General features: G+C 38.9%; 2 non-coding genes across 2 annotated transcripts; one reads left to right on the top strand and one right to left on the bottom strand.

The window, feature by feature from the left end:
• Nucleotides 1-3,337: 3,337 nt before the first annotated feature.
• trnaw-cca (transfer RNA tryptophan (anticodon CCA)) lies at nt 3,338-3,409 on the bottom strand. Its single transcript has one exon. It is a non-coding gene; the product is annotated as a tRNA-Trp (tRNA).
• Nucleotides 3,410-11,131: 7,722 nt separating this feature from the next.
• trnaw-cca (transfer RNA tryptophan (anticodon CCA)) lies at nt 11,132-11,203 on the top strand. The gene has a single exon. It is a non-coding gene; the product is annotated as a tRNA-Trp (tRNA).
• The last annotated feature ends 2,493 nt before the right edge of the window (nt 11,204-13,696 follow it).

Genomic DNA, 13,696 nt, shown 5'->3' with positions numbered 1-13,696 from the left:
ATGTAAGTAATGATTATCCAAATTGCATTTTTGTATGAAACACATTTCAGAAAATCGAAAACCAATTTTCAAAACTCACAATAACACAAACTGGCATGTTAGACAACAAGTAAATAAGACAAAGGCAAAACGTGAATTCTCAAAGTCTCAAAATCTTGCATTTTGCAAGAAATGTTATTATAGCAGTTTAAAATGGGACATTTAGAACATGGCATATGAGAATATATGGTTAACGGAGGATGAGCAAAGGGTGATGACACTTTCTGCTTATTGCTATGACCCTCCCTCCTGATTATAAAATCGTCTCATAATTCTGCCACTGAGGTGTGAGACACAGTGTAACAGACTCTCAAAATCCTGAACTTCAGGAAATGTTGCTGTACCATTTTTAAAATATGACCCTCTGAATGTGGCATGAGAGAATTTATAGGGAAAAGCTAATTGCTCTTTCTGTTGTATTGCGATGGCCCCTGTTTAGAAAAAAACATCTCAGAATTCTGACACAAAGGTGTGAGACACAATGTAACAAATTATGAAAATCATGAAGCATAAGAAAATTTACTGTACCATTTTTTTAATATGACCCTCTGAACATGGCATGTGAGGATTTATAGTCAACAAAATAGCACCCCTTCTGCTGAATTACTTTTTCCCTCCTTCCTCGTTACCAAAACATCTTAGTATTCTGACACTAAGGTAAGAGAGACAAAATCACTCATCACGAACATTTGTAATTACAAAACTTCACTGTTGCATTTCTGCGTTGTGACATTCTGAACATGGCATGTTAAAGTATATAGAAAACCTAGATCAGAACAGGTTAAATGTAATTCATAGTGATTTATATTTTTTTAATTCTTTCTAAATGAAAAAATATGTTTTTCAGTGATTATGACACTTCAGTATTACATAAAATATGCTTCAATGCCAAAATAAATAATAATGGAAAAAATACCCACAGTGGACATTCATAGTTGTGATTATAGGAATGTTATATATCAGGTGGGTAGCTGTGTCAGCATGCGTAGGCTGCATAGGAAAAAGTAAAGGATTATTCCATGCTGAAAAGAGAAGAAAGGAAACATAACGTGTTGGCCGTGGAGCCTTCTTCAGGTGTGAGAAAGACAGGGCTGTAAGCAAAGATTATTTCCTTTATCTTTGCTTACTGCAGTTTAAAGACTTTAGGAAGTTTTACGGCTAACAGCTCCACATCAACTTCCTTTTATAACTAACCTCATCAGATCCCTCAACTCCCAACTCTTCCAATTTCTCACTTCAGAGAAGGATAAAAAACTCAATCATCCTCTACAGAGAAAAACCATCAACACCCCTACCACCTCCACCAATCCTAACCTAATCCTTGTTTTTACTATACCCTCTGACCTTTCCCTTTCACCCCTTTACATCCTCAGCTAACTTATTTTAAAATTACAATAGACTGTATAGTATGTATGTTTAAAATTAAGGTAAATATGTCAAAATATCAAAATCCAACTGCACAGTGCTATCGTAACAATGCTTGTCAAGTTATCAAACAAACCTGCATTGTATTTTTAAAATATTTCAGCAGAGGATTCAACTGGAGTATAAATGAAGATTCGACGATAATTTTTTCTGGGGAGTTGCAATGTTGGGCATTATTGGACATTTCCCGGTGACCCTGACACGTGTTAAACACTCGCATTTCCTGCATATATTAAAATGGTTATGGTTTCGCTGAGAAATCCAATTGACTTAAGACAACGTTTATACTGCAGAAGAATCCCATCCCTGGGTGGACTCGAACCACCAACCTTTCAGTTAAAAGCCAAATGCGCTAACCGATTGCGCCAAGTTTTCGGTTAAAAAAAAAAGCTCTCTTACCGTTTATTTTGCCAGACGGTAATATTTCTTCTGCACTGATAACCAAGAATTGAATTTCATTTTTCGCAAGCTGTGTGAATTTCATCAAAAACAAGTTTTCCAGAAAGGAAATGAACACATGCATTTAACGAAATCAAGCCCTTTGTGATTGCCCGAAATGATACGTTCTGTACTACAAGATAGGAAGAAAGACACGGCTGGGATTTGAATCCCGGTTCTTTTGTTTAACAGAGAAGCGCTTTAACCAACTAGGCTACGGTGACAGGACAACCATCACCTTTTACAGCCGCTTGGACACACCGCTCTGAGACATCTGCGTTCAGTAAGCGCTGAACCTGCGCTCAGAACAAATTGCCTCTTTTACATAGCAGCCCCGACACTGAGAAACGAAGAGAACTGGCTTTTATCTGGCATTTTCATGCCCAATGCGTTTGATATCTCCCAAGGGCGACAGAGTTCTTTTGCGACACTAGCTTTGATAAAAAAACGAGAAATCGTGCAAGGGAAAAATGTCTTTTTTTCATAGAGAAAACGTGCACCAGGAAATGTTGTGTTGAGAAGAAATGATTTAACATGATACGTGACCTAATTTATCGGAGCAATTGCTCAACCAGCAAGGTCTGGAGAGGTTGGAGAGTCTGGTGGATGTGATAATTATACGGTGTTGTGAAAGAAAACAGTATTTCTTTGAATTCTCAGTCAATCGGAATTTCAGTGCGAAACATAAACCCCTTGTCTGATTTAAAGAGATTATATTTTAAAACTCATGAAAAATCAGAAAACACATGTTTCTCACTTTGAAATTTTAGACGGAGCGGTGCATTACTAGTAGCGGCGCTGAGCACACTATGGGGAAATTCAGGGTATGTGAAATCCCAGCGGTTTAATAAACAACGCGTCTGATTTCGGATCATAGGATTGTAGGTTCGACTTCTACCTGGCTTGTGTAAATTTTATTCAAGCTCCTCAGTAATAGATGTATATTATGTAATGAACCGCACCTGAAAGCAAACGTTGGGTCTGTTTCCTTTGTTTTCCAGCATGAAATAGCAAATCGTTACAAAAAGCACCTGCTAATGTCCAATAGCGGTTTTTTTTTTTCAAATTACATTTTCAGGCTTCAGACACTTTTTAATAAAACAAAAGTGTCCGGAAACTCATTAACTTTCAGGTTTGCTTGAACCTGTATTAAAAAAAGTTATCTGAAACTTCCGGGATTCCATTATCTGATGTAGCTGTCTCTAAAGTTGGACGTGATGTTAAGCAGATGTGAACTGTGCCTTTTCTCTTAAAAAAAAAAACAAAGTTCTTTTTTTCCCCTTCACTCCAATGCTGGAGACTGTAAGCCTTTGTGAGCTCCACACTGCGTGTCCTGTACTGCTCTATGTACTAATCTATGTGGTGTACAGATAGAACTCAACTGCATGGTGTGAATTCCGTGTTCAGGACCAGCAGAACCTGAAAAAGTAACAGCTGACCTCGACGTGATTTGAACACGCAGCCTTCTGATCTGGAGTCAGACGCGCTACCGTTGCGCCACGAAGTCACGGCTGTCCGTGCCTTTGAATTCCCCAAAGGAGACAAATCAGCTTCACAAAAAAAAAATCTCATGTGAAGTGCGCAGCTCTTCCGAAGAGAGTCTCTTCTTACCACATTTTATTCTTCCTGCGCAGCTCTTGTGCAGGTGTTGTTCTCAATTACAGATCCAGGAACACTGATTGTTTTTTCTATTTTTTTAAATTAAGTACCCCATGGTGCAACGGTAGCACGTCTGACTCTAAATCCCCAAGTTCATTTTCAAAGTATATCGGAGTCAACTGATACTGATCAGGTTCTGCTGCTACTGAACCCGCAGTCTTCACCTTAAAGTTCAATTCCCCAAGCCCTTTGACCTTATATGTCCATCCCTTCTCGTCAAAACTCGTATTTTCACAGGGTACCCTTCAGAAATCGCAGTATAGAATGAAAAAACTCCAGTAGATCTCGGCCGCTGTTGGTGATTTTCCTTTTAAAATAAATTAATCTCTGGAAATTTTACGGAGTGTATCACTTTCACTGAGACCGAGAAGTGTTAAGCTGTACATGCGTCTTTGTGGCTCAGTTGTTAACCAAAAGGGTGGTGGTTTGAGCCCTTCCAGGGACGCTACGAGCCTTTTAACGTACACACCCTCCTCACTTCATTTCTCCACGGCCGGTCTTGTATCGCTAACAAATACAGAGCCCGTAGGAGGCAGTTAGCTCACATATATATAGCTCACTGTGTATATAATGAAGAAGCAGAAGTTAGTTTCTCATCTGCGCGTTACAGAGCCTTACGCAACTCGTAGTGTACCAACAGCTAGGGTTTGATCCCTGCACGGGCTATTAGTTGAAAGGCCATTGTAAATGACGTAGATAGATAGATACTTTATTGATCCCGTGAGGGAAATTAATAAAGCTTATCCAGCTGGCTTTTATGTTTCACACTAAATTGCGATCTTGAAACCAAAATGAAATTGACATTTGTACTGTATGTTTTTTTTAATTACAAAGCAAACAGAGTATTCCCTTAATTCAAAGATCAGATATTGGCCAAAACAAGACAATCAGACGTGGGCTGACTTTGGAACAGGAGCCTCTGCTTCGTCGTTTATTGAGCTTTTGATCAATGTCTGAAAGAAAAAGATTCGCTCTTTTTACTCTTTGATTAAAGTACACAAAAAGCACCTTCCTTCGAGCCGGAACCGAACCAGCGACCTAAGGATTCCCTGCTGACTCCACTACAGTCCTCCGCGCTACCAACTGAGCTATCAAAGGGTTGTCAAATGCTCCTTGGCACATACTGCCCAATGTAGTGAAATGTTCCGGGTGATTTAAATCCCAGTTCGACATCAAGTTTCCAACTCGTTTCCTTAGTCTTGTTTACCTTGAATTTAAGCCACGAACCAGGATTCTACTGTATAAACTTCCGGGGATATTACAAAATGTTTGATGGGGCATCAATCATTCCAGGCGGAAATGGACTCCTTTTTGTTTCTCGAGGGATCATATTAAACATTGCATTAGTATCGAGAGGAGGATCACCATGAAACACAAAACAAACAGTTTCATTCTGTCTTTTTTAGAAAGTAGCGTTTGTGCTACATTAATTATATTTTCGTGGAAATATAGAAGTTGTAAATGTTAAAATTTATATTTGAATCGAAATGTGGTTTTGAGTTAAATATTAGCGGGATCATGTGATTAGTTTGTTTGTCATTACAATATATATTGCCATTTTACTAGAATTTGTAACTGAAATTTACTAGTTGTGTTTTTATGATGATTAGCCATTTGTTGATTACAATATTGTATATAATGTATAATTTGAACTACATATTTTTCAGGTGTGAATAATTGTATATTTTAAGAATAAATTTCTAAAACAAATCATTGGCTTTATTTACTAGTTTCTACACCTATAAAATATTTATTTGATGTATAATAGACCTTTAACTATATATGTATATTAGTCCTCTAAATTTATCCGTATAATAGAACTCCAACCATTTATGTATAATAAACATATAATCATAGATGTCTAATTGACATATAACAATATACGTATACTAGAATTTCATTGTAGACCAGTTACGGAGCACATTTATACGTCTAAAGTATGCGTTTAATAGTCGTATATTCTACTTCTTTTGCCAACTGGGATGTGCCGATTTTAATTTAACAAAGCTAGATACACAGTTTGTTTCTCGAAAGCGTGTTATGTAAAAAAGATACTTTGCTAAGGATACAACGGGTGTATAAATGAATTCTCCTGACAGCCAGTTGAAGATAAAATTCCACACGTGAAAATGGTTTTCTTGGACATTGACAGGTACTTAATTGTTTACTTGTAGTTCCACATGAGTAAAATAGATATTTCCTGCAAATTTCAAGAGGGCTTGCGAAGAAATCCCATCAAGCTTTAGCAGAGATTATGGTTACAGCGGAACAGTCTGAAGCTCGTCCCTTAGTGGGTTTGAACCACCAGCCCTTCATTTAACAGCTGCACAGAGACACACTCCCGTTGCTTTTTGCTGTTCACACGTTTGTAGTTAAAGAATTATAAAATACTGACATTTTCCTGCCAGCCGGCAGTATTTCTTCTGCACTGACCATGAATAACCAATAACTTTATTTCATCTTTCGCAGTCTGTAATCCACAGAAAATGAAGTGAATACTTGTATTAAGCTAAATCAAGCCGACGGAGATGCACTGCCGTTGTTTTTCTCCACTTTTCGTTAAAAGGAGAAAAATCACTGACATTTTCTTGCGGTATTTCTTCTGTCCTGATTTGCAAGACTTATATTTTATATAAGTTGTATGAATTTCTTGAAGTTCAGAAACAACTTGTTCCACAAAGGAAATGAACACTTGGTTCAAAGTAAATCAAGACGTATGTATCTCTCGCTGCGTGTGCTCTTATCTGTCCATCTCTCTACTTTTCTCTCACTCTGACAGTCTGTGCAGAGTTTCTGAAGGGGATGTAACACCACTTGGCAAACAGAAAAATTATCAGAGGCAGAATAAAAAATCATTATTCTCTTCTCAGTCAGATTCACAGCTCAGAGACAATCGGACAGAAGCTCCATACTTCTTTTTATCCGTCAATCCAGAACCAGAGGACGTTCAGACAATCCTGGAACAGCCTGGACTCAGGTCACATCTCCCCATTTTCTCCTTCCTCACAGCCACTTAGAGACAGAGAAGAGCTCCTGGTTCTCCTCTCTGTGAACTGGGCTCAAGACTCACTGATCTGTCAGCTGTGGACTCTGTTCCAGGTCAGAAGCAAGAAGCTTCTATTAACCCTTTCCAGGACCTCCAGCCCTTCAGTATTACTTTCTTTACTGTATGTCAGTCTCCAAACATGTTTTATAAATGTTTTATAACACACGTGAGTGTGGAATTATCTTTTTATGTAATAAACACAAGTAGTGACACTTTGGTCAGTACACTGTATATTGATTATTAGTAGCCAATGGGCCGATGGTCGTGTCTACAGTAGTGACCAGTTGACCAGTCTGTAGCTCTCAGCAGTGGGACTCAGATCACACAGAAGAAGGCCTGTCTGTGTGTGATTCCACACCAGCCCAGGGAATCACCAGCTCTCATATGTCTCTCACAGGTGTCTCACAGTCTTATAAATTTACAATTAGATGAATTATTGTAACAGGTAATCAGACTACCTATGGAACTGAGAGCAGGCTGGAAATAAAACCTCCTGGCTTCTATACTCTGATGATTCGTTTAAAACATTTAAAAGCACTTATTACAGGGACTTGTGCTCGTTCTCTACTGCTCCACACGGGTACGCCTTGTAACACATTAATCTGTGAAGTAAACTATTTTTTTTCCTGTTTAATGAATTTCATTCCTTGGTTTGTCGCTCTCCTTTTACAACTGTTATGATTCGCTTCTCTTCACAGCCCGGTGTGTTCTTTTTTGGGGGGGATGTTATATCTGTAAGAAAAGCCCCCCAGGCTCCGGACAGGAGTCTCCTCCAGCGGAGACGCGCTCTGCTCTGTTACAAAGAGCGCTGTGACATCACAGACACCAACCTGAGCGCCTGGATCAGAGAGCAAGACCGCGGGAGGCACAGGGTGCGCACGGAGGAGAGTTATTGATCACTTATCTATCGAAAACCAATTAATTCAAGTAAAAAACCGTAGAATAAACAATTAGCTTCACCGATTGGTGAGTACTGATTCTTTTTCTGGTTTTGATCCTGTTCTAAATATCTAGAAAACAGTCAATAAAGACTGTATCGATCAATTACTGTAGTGCGTTTAGTGTAAAAAATGTTCAAACCGAAATTAAACAATGATTATTCTTATTATTATTTAGGTAACTGTATCCTAGAGCTAAAAAAATATATTCCAAGTTGATAAATGTATGTAAGTAACAGTTTACATGTATTTTTTCCAGTGTTTATAAATCATAAGTATGGTAACCACGGGGACAGGCGCCATGTCACTGTGCGCGTCTAGGTGTATCGCGTTCGTCACAAAGAGCGATGTGACGTCATGGGTAGCAACAAATACTAATACTAGTGTATTCATATTAATATTAATGAGAGTACAACTGGTTGTTTTAATGCTAGTGTTCATGTGAGTATTAATGATGATAGCGCTACTGATAGTTTTAGTTTTAATGTTCATATTCATGTTAATATTAAATATAATTATAGTGTTACTGTTAGAGAATTAACAGTAGTAGTAGTAGTTTTAATACTACTGTTATTCTAGCATTACTGTTATTCTCTTTGGGGGAATTAAAAGCACATGTGGCGAGTGACCTCGTGGTGCAACGGTAGCGACATCATGTCCGACTTTAGAGACAGTGATATCAGAGAATGGAAGTTTCAGACCTTGTTTTTTTTTACAGGTTCAAGCAAACCTGAAAGTTAGAAAGTGTTTGGTCACTTTTGTATGAAAAAGTGTCTGAAGCCTGTAATTATAATTTGCCCTTTTTTAATTGTGGTTGAAATCCACTCCCATGTACCAAGACCTTACAGTATATTCATGTTTACTTAAATGACTAACTATTGGACTATTGGACATTAGTTGGTGTTTTTTTTTGTAACGATTTGCTATTTCATGCAGGAAAGAAAGGAACCCAGACCCAACGTTTGCTTTCAGGTGGGGTTCATTTACATAACGGACATCTATTTCTGAGGAGCCTGATTTGAATCACACAACCCCCGGTAGAAGTCGAATCGACAATCTTATAAACCGAAATCAGACGCGTTATCCATTAAACCACTAGCCCGTCACGTAAATTAATTGCACCATGGTGAGTTCAGTGCCGCTACTAGTAATACCCCACCCCCATCTTAAATTTCTAAGTGAGAAACGTGTTTTCTACATTTTTTTTTAGTTTTAAAAAATCATCACTTTTAAGCAGACAAAGCCTTTATGTATCGCTCTGAATTTCTAATTGATTTAGAATTCCAAGACAAAAGCGTTTCGTTCCACAGCGGCGTGAAATGATCACGTCTTTCACTCTACTTCTCTCTAGTAGTAAAGCAGATCTTGCTTGGTGAGCATTTCCTCCGGTAAATTAGGTCACTTTTCATGTTAACTCACTTCTTCTAAACACAACATTTCCCGGTGCATGTTTTCTCCATGAAAAAAGACATTTTCCCTTACATGATTTCTCGTTTTGTTTCATCAAAGTGTACAGAAAGAAGAAAGAAAGGAAAAGTGTCGTTAATGAACTCTGTCCCCCTTGGGAGATGTCAAGCGCATTGGACATGAAAAGTGCCCAATAAAAGCCATTTCTCTTCGTTTCTCTTATGGTCAGGGCTCCTGTTCCGTGTAAAGGAGGCAGCTTGCTCAGCCGGCAGACTCAGGGCTTCGTGAATGCAGATGGCTCAGAGCGGTGTGTCCAAGCGGCTATAAAAGAGGAGAATTCTGCCGGCACCGTAGCTGAGTCGGTTTAAGTACCTGTCTCGTTAACTGGAGATCCTGGCTCCACATCCCAGCTGTGCCTTTCTTCCTGTCTTTTTGTGCAGAAACTACCATCTTGGACAACCGCATAGGGCTTGATTTAGTTTAAAGCATGAATGCATTTCCTTTCTGCAACAACTTGTTTTTCAAGAAATTCATACAGCTTGTGAAAAATGAAATGTAATTCTTGGCTATCAGAGCAGTAGGAATATTGCCGACTGGCAAGAAAATGCAAGCAATGTTTATTTTTTGACCGGAAAGGTGCGAATGGAGAAAAGCCTCTCTCATCAGTCTCTGTGGCGCAATCGGCGAGCACGTTTGGCTGTTAACTGAAAGGTTGGTGGTTCAAACCCACCCAGGGACGATCTTCTTATTATTGTCAATGTAAACACTGTCTCCGCTAAAGCCGAAACCTTAACCCTCTTCATATTTGCAGAAAATGCGAGTCTTTTGCCCGTGTCCAACAAGAACACTTGAGACCGGGGAAGTCCAATAGTGATCAACACCGCAACTCCCCAGAAATCCATATTCACCCTTGAAAAAGTATCTTTGAATGGCTGGCGGGAGATATCATTTATACTCCTGTTGCGTCCTCTGCTAAAAGAGTTTAGAAATATAACGCAGATTTGTTTGAGAATTTGACAAGCACTGTTACAGTACGTTAGCACTGTGAAGTTGGATGTTGATATTTTGATATATTTACCTTAATTTTAACATAAATGTAAACATACATGCTGTACAATCTATGCTGTACAATCAAACACAGGTATATTTTGAGACTCATGCTGATCGTCCTGTGGATCCAAAAGAAAATTTTAAAGCTGATACATTTTCGATTGGAATTTGCATCTAGCTACAACGTCCCTGGATAAGAGATTTTATTAGTTGCGTGCAATCGGTATCGTTTACTTTATGTATGGTAGTGGAAATAGTTTTAAAAATGTTTTCTAAAGAAGATTGTATTGCCAGGACCTGCCTTTAGCGCTCAGTAGCGATGACGCTGTTGATATAGATGGAGAAGAAATGTAAGATGAATTGATGATCTAAGCTAAAATAGCCCTAACACGCCTCCTGTAACAGTGTTTGTATTCATAGCAAGTAATATTTTTTTTCAAACCCGAACGTTGCTTTTGCATTAAGTGTTATGTAACCATTAGCGGTTTCGGTAGCTTCTGAAGACCGCACTTTTCCAAACTGAAGCCTATAAGAACATTATTCAAGACACACCATGGCCCAGAATCATGCATCGGGACAAAGATTAACATCCACTGAAAGTACTCCCAAATAAAAGATTTGACCAAAAAATTAAAAGAGTAGGCAAGTATTAAAACAAAACCATAACTTCTTGACTTCCAACCTCTTTCCTGGTTCAGGCCATGTAAAATGACATATTCAGTGGACTCATGCCAAGGTTGTGAGTTTAAGCCTCACCTGGAGCAGCCTGGTTTTCTGTCTTGACAGGTAAACAGTGTTTTGTGTTATTTGCTAAATGGAGAGAGGATTCTGTGTTAATTGTGCTCCTCCTGGGAGAGGTCAAGATGAGAAGTTCACCAGGCTGGTGGTAAATATCCTGTCCAGGAATATCGGGGCTGTAGGGGGTCAGATCTATAGATGTAGTAAACACATTAGTGGAGACGGTGTGTCTGCTCTCTGTGAGAGAGCCAGGCGGGATGAATAATCTGTGGTCTGGGAAGAAGAGACCCTCGTTGGAAGAGCGGCGCTCCTCACAGGAGAGAATGAAAACAATATTTTTCAGGGACGCTGATTTTTCTCTTTGGGTGAATTAAAAGCACTTGTCGCAAGTGACCTTGTGGTGCAATGGTAGTGCGTCTGATTCCAGATCAGAAGGTTGCGTGTTCAAATCACGTTGAGGTCAGCTGATGTGTTTGCAGGTGCTGCTGGTGTCGAACTCGGAATTTACACCATGCAGTCGGGTTTTAGCTGTACACCACCTAGGTAATCCGAACGAAATAACAGAACAGTACAGAACACCCAGTCAGGAGCTTATGCAGCATTTCATCTTGAACACGACAAGAGAAAAGGCACACTGCACATCCGCGAAACATCACGTCCGACTTTAGAGACAGTGACATCAGAGAATGGAAGTTTCAAACCGCTTTTCTGTTACAGGTTCAAGCAAACCTGAAAGTTAGGGAGTGTTTGGTCACTTTTGTATGAAAAAGTGTCTGAAGCCTGTAATTATAATTTGCCCTTCTTTTAATTGTGGTTGAAATCCACTCCCATGTACCAAGACCTTACAGTATATTCATGTTTACTTAAATGACTAACTATTGGACTATTGGACATTAGTTGGTGTTTTTTTTTTTTTGTAACGATTTGCTATTTCATGCAGGAAAGAAAGGAACCCAGACCCAACGTTTGCTTTCAGGTTGGCTTCATTTACATAACAGACATCTATTTCTGAGGAGCCTGATTTGAATCACACAGCCCCGGTAGAAGTCGAATCGACAATCTTATAAACCGAAATCAGACGCGTTATCCATTAAACCACTAGCCCGTCACGTAAATTAATTGCACCATGGTGAGTTCAGTGCCGCTACCAGTAATACCCCACCCCCATCTTAAATTTCTAAGTGAGAAACGTGTTTTCTACATTTTTTTTTAGTTTTAAAAAATCATCATTTTTAAGCAGACAAAGCCTTTATGTGTCGCTCTGAATTTCTAATTGATTTAGAATTCCAAGACAAAAGCGTTTCGTTCCACAACGGCGTGAAATGATCACGTCTTTCACTCTACGTCTCTCTTGTAGTAAAGCAGATCTTGCTAGGTGAGCATTTGCTCCGGTAAATTAGGTCACTTTTCATGTTAACTCACTTCTTCTAAACACATTTCCTTGTGCATGTTTTCTCCATGAAAAAAGACATTTTCCCTTACATGATTTCTCGTTTTGTTTCATCAAAGAGTACAGAAAGAAGAAAGAAAGGAAAAGTGTGGTAAATGAACTCTGCCGCCCTTGGGAGATGTCAAGAGCATTGGACATGAAAAGTGCCCAATAAAAGCCATTTCTCTTCATTTCTCTTACAGTCGGGGCTCCTGTTCCGTGTAAAGGAGGCAGCTTTGCTCAGCCAGCAGACTCAGGGCTTACTGAACGCAGGTGTCTCAGAGCGGTGTGTCCAAGTGGCAGTAAAAGAAGAGAGTTCTGCTGGTGTCGTGGCTTAGATGGTTAAAGCGCCTCTTTAATAAACAGGAGATCCTGGGTTTAAATCCCAGCGGTGCCTTTCTTCCTGTCTTCTTGCATCGTTTATTGTTATAGACAACATGCTTTTGCATTAAGTTTAATGGAGGTGTTTATTTCGTTTTTGGCACAACTTGTTTTTCAAGAACTCCACACATCGCGAAAGCTAAAATGCTTGTCTTTGTTATCAGTTCAAAAGAATTACTGCCAGCTGGCAAGAAAATGACAACGATTTTTTTTTTACTTTAGCCAAAAATCTGTGAATGTGGAAAAATATGACATGTGTCAGTTTCTATGGCACACTCAGTCAGGGTGTGCTTCAGTTAAACACAACGTTCGTAGATCAAATGCACCCAGAGACACACTTCGAATTAATCCGATCTAAACATTACCTTCTCTAAATGTGATTGAGTTTCTTTGCACGTCGTTAGCCATCTTGATGTTTTCAGAGATTTTCAACTTTTGACACTAGTCAAACTACAAGTAAATAGTTGAGTACCTATGTCAATATCACCGGGAATGTGAATATAAATGTAAACATCAATATTTCTGCCTTCTCCTGAGAAACACAAGTATAGAGTCAAAACACAATAAATAATGCTAGAAAATTATTCAGTTAACACCCAGATGTGACAAAACACATTTAAGACTTACATCCCCTTTAAATATGTATTTCCTTAATATCAGTTCTCTTCCCTCCCCAGGATACCTGCAAATTCACTATATCATATTAAAAGCTGTGTGTAAGTCTTACATGTGTTCTGTCACATCTGGGTGTTAAATTAATAGATGTGTTGTGTTATTTAATATGATTTGACTCCATGCTTGTGTTTCTCGGGAGAAAGCAGAAATATTGGGGATTTGCGGCTACAGAAAATAATGTGAACTTTACAGGCAAAAGTTAGGTTACGTTAAAGAAACAAAAACTTATTGTCACCCTTTTCAACTTGATTATTTAAGACATTTGTTCGGAATAGTATATCTTCTCGTGTCTGTGGCTGTTATCCTACAATAACGGTGGTGAAATAGCAGGAATGTGCGGAAAGAATCGGAGATAGAACAGAAGACTCATCTAGTCGATAGTAAGGTTGTGTAGGACCGCACACACTTCGATGTCAGTGTTGAGTAGTGTGGTTTAAAAGCTTCTTCACGAACCAGGAAGGAGTAGAAATC

The sequence above is a fragment of the Lepisosteus platostomus genome, unplaced genomic scaffold, assembly GCF_059453375.1.
Source record: "Lepisosteus platostomus isolate fLepPlt1 unplaced genomic scaffold, fLepPlt1.hap1 Scaffold_96_H1, whole genome shotgun sequence".
Taxonomy (NCBI): domain Eukaryota; kingdom Metazoa; phylum Chordata; class Actinopteri; order Semionotiformes; family Lepisosteidae; genus Lepisosteus; species Lepisosteus platostomus.
Note: the sequence above shows the minus strand (reverse complement) of the source record. Positions and strands in the feature narration are given on the sequence as shown.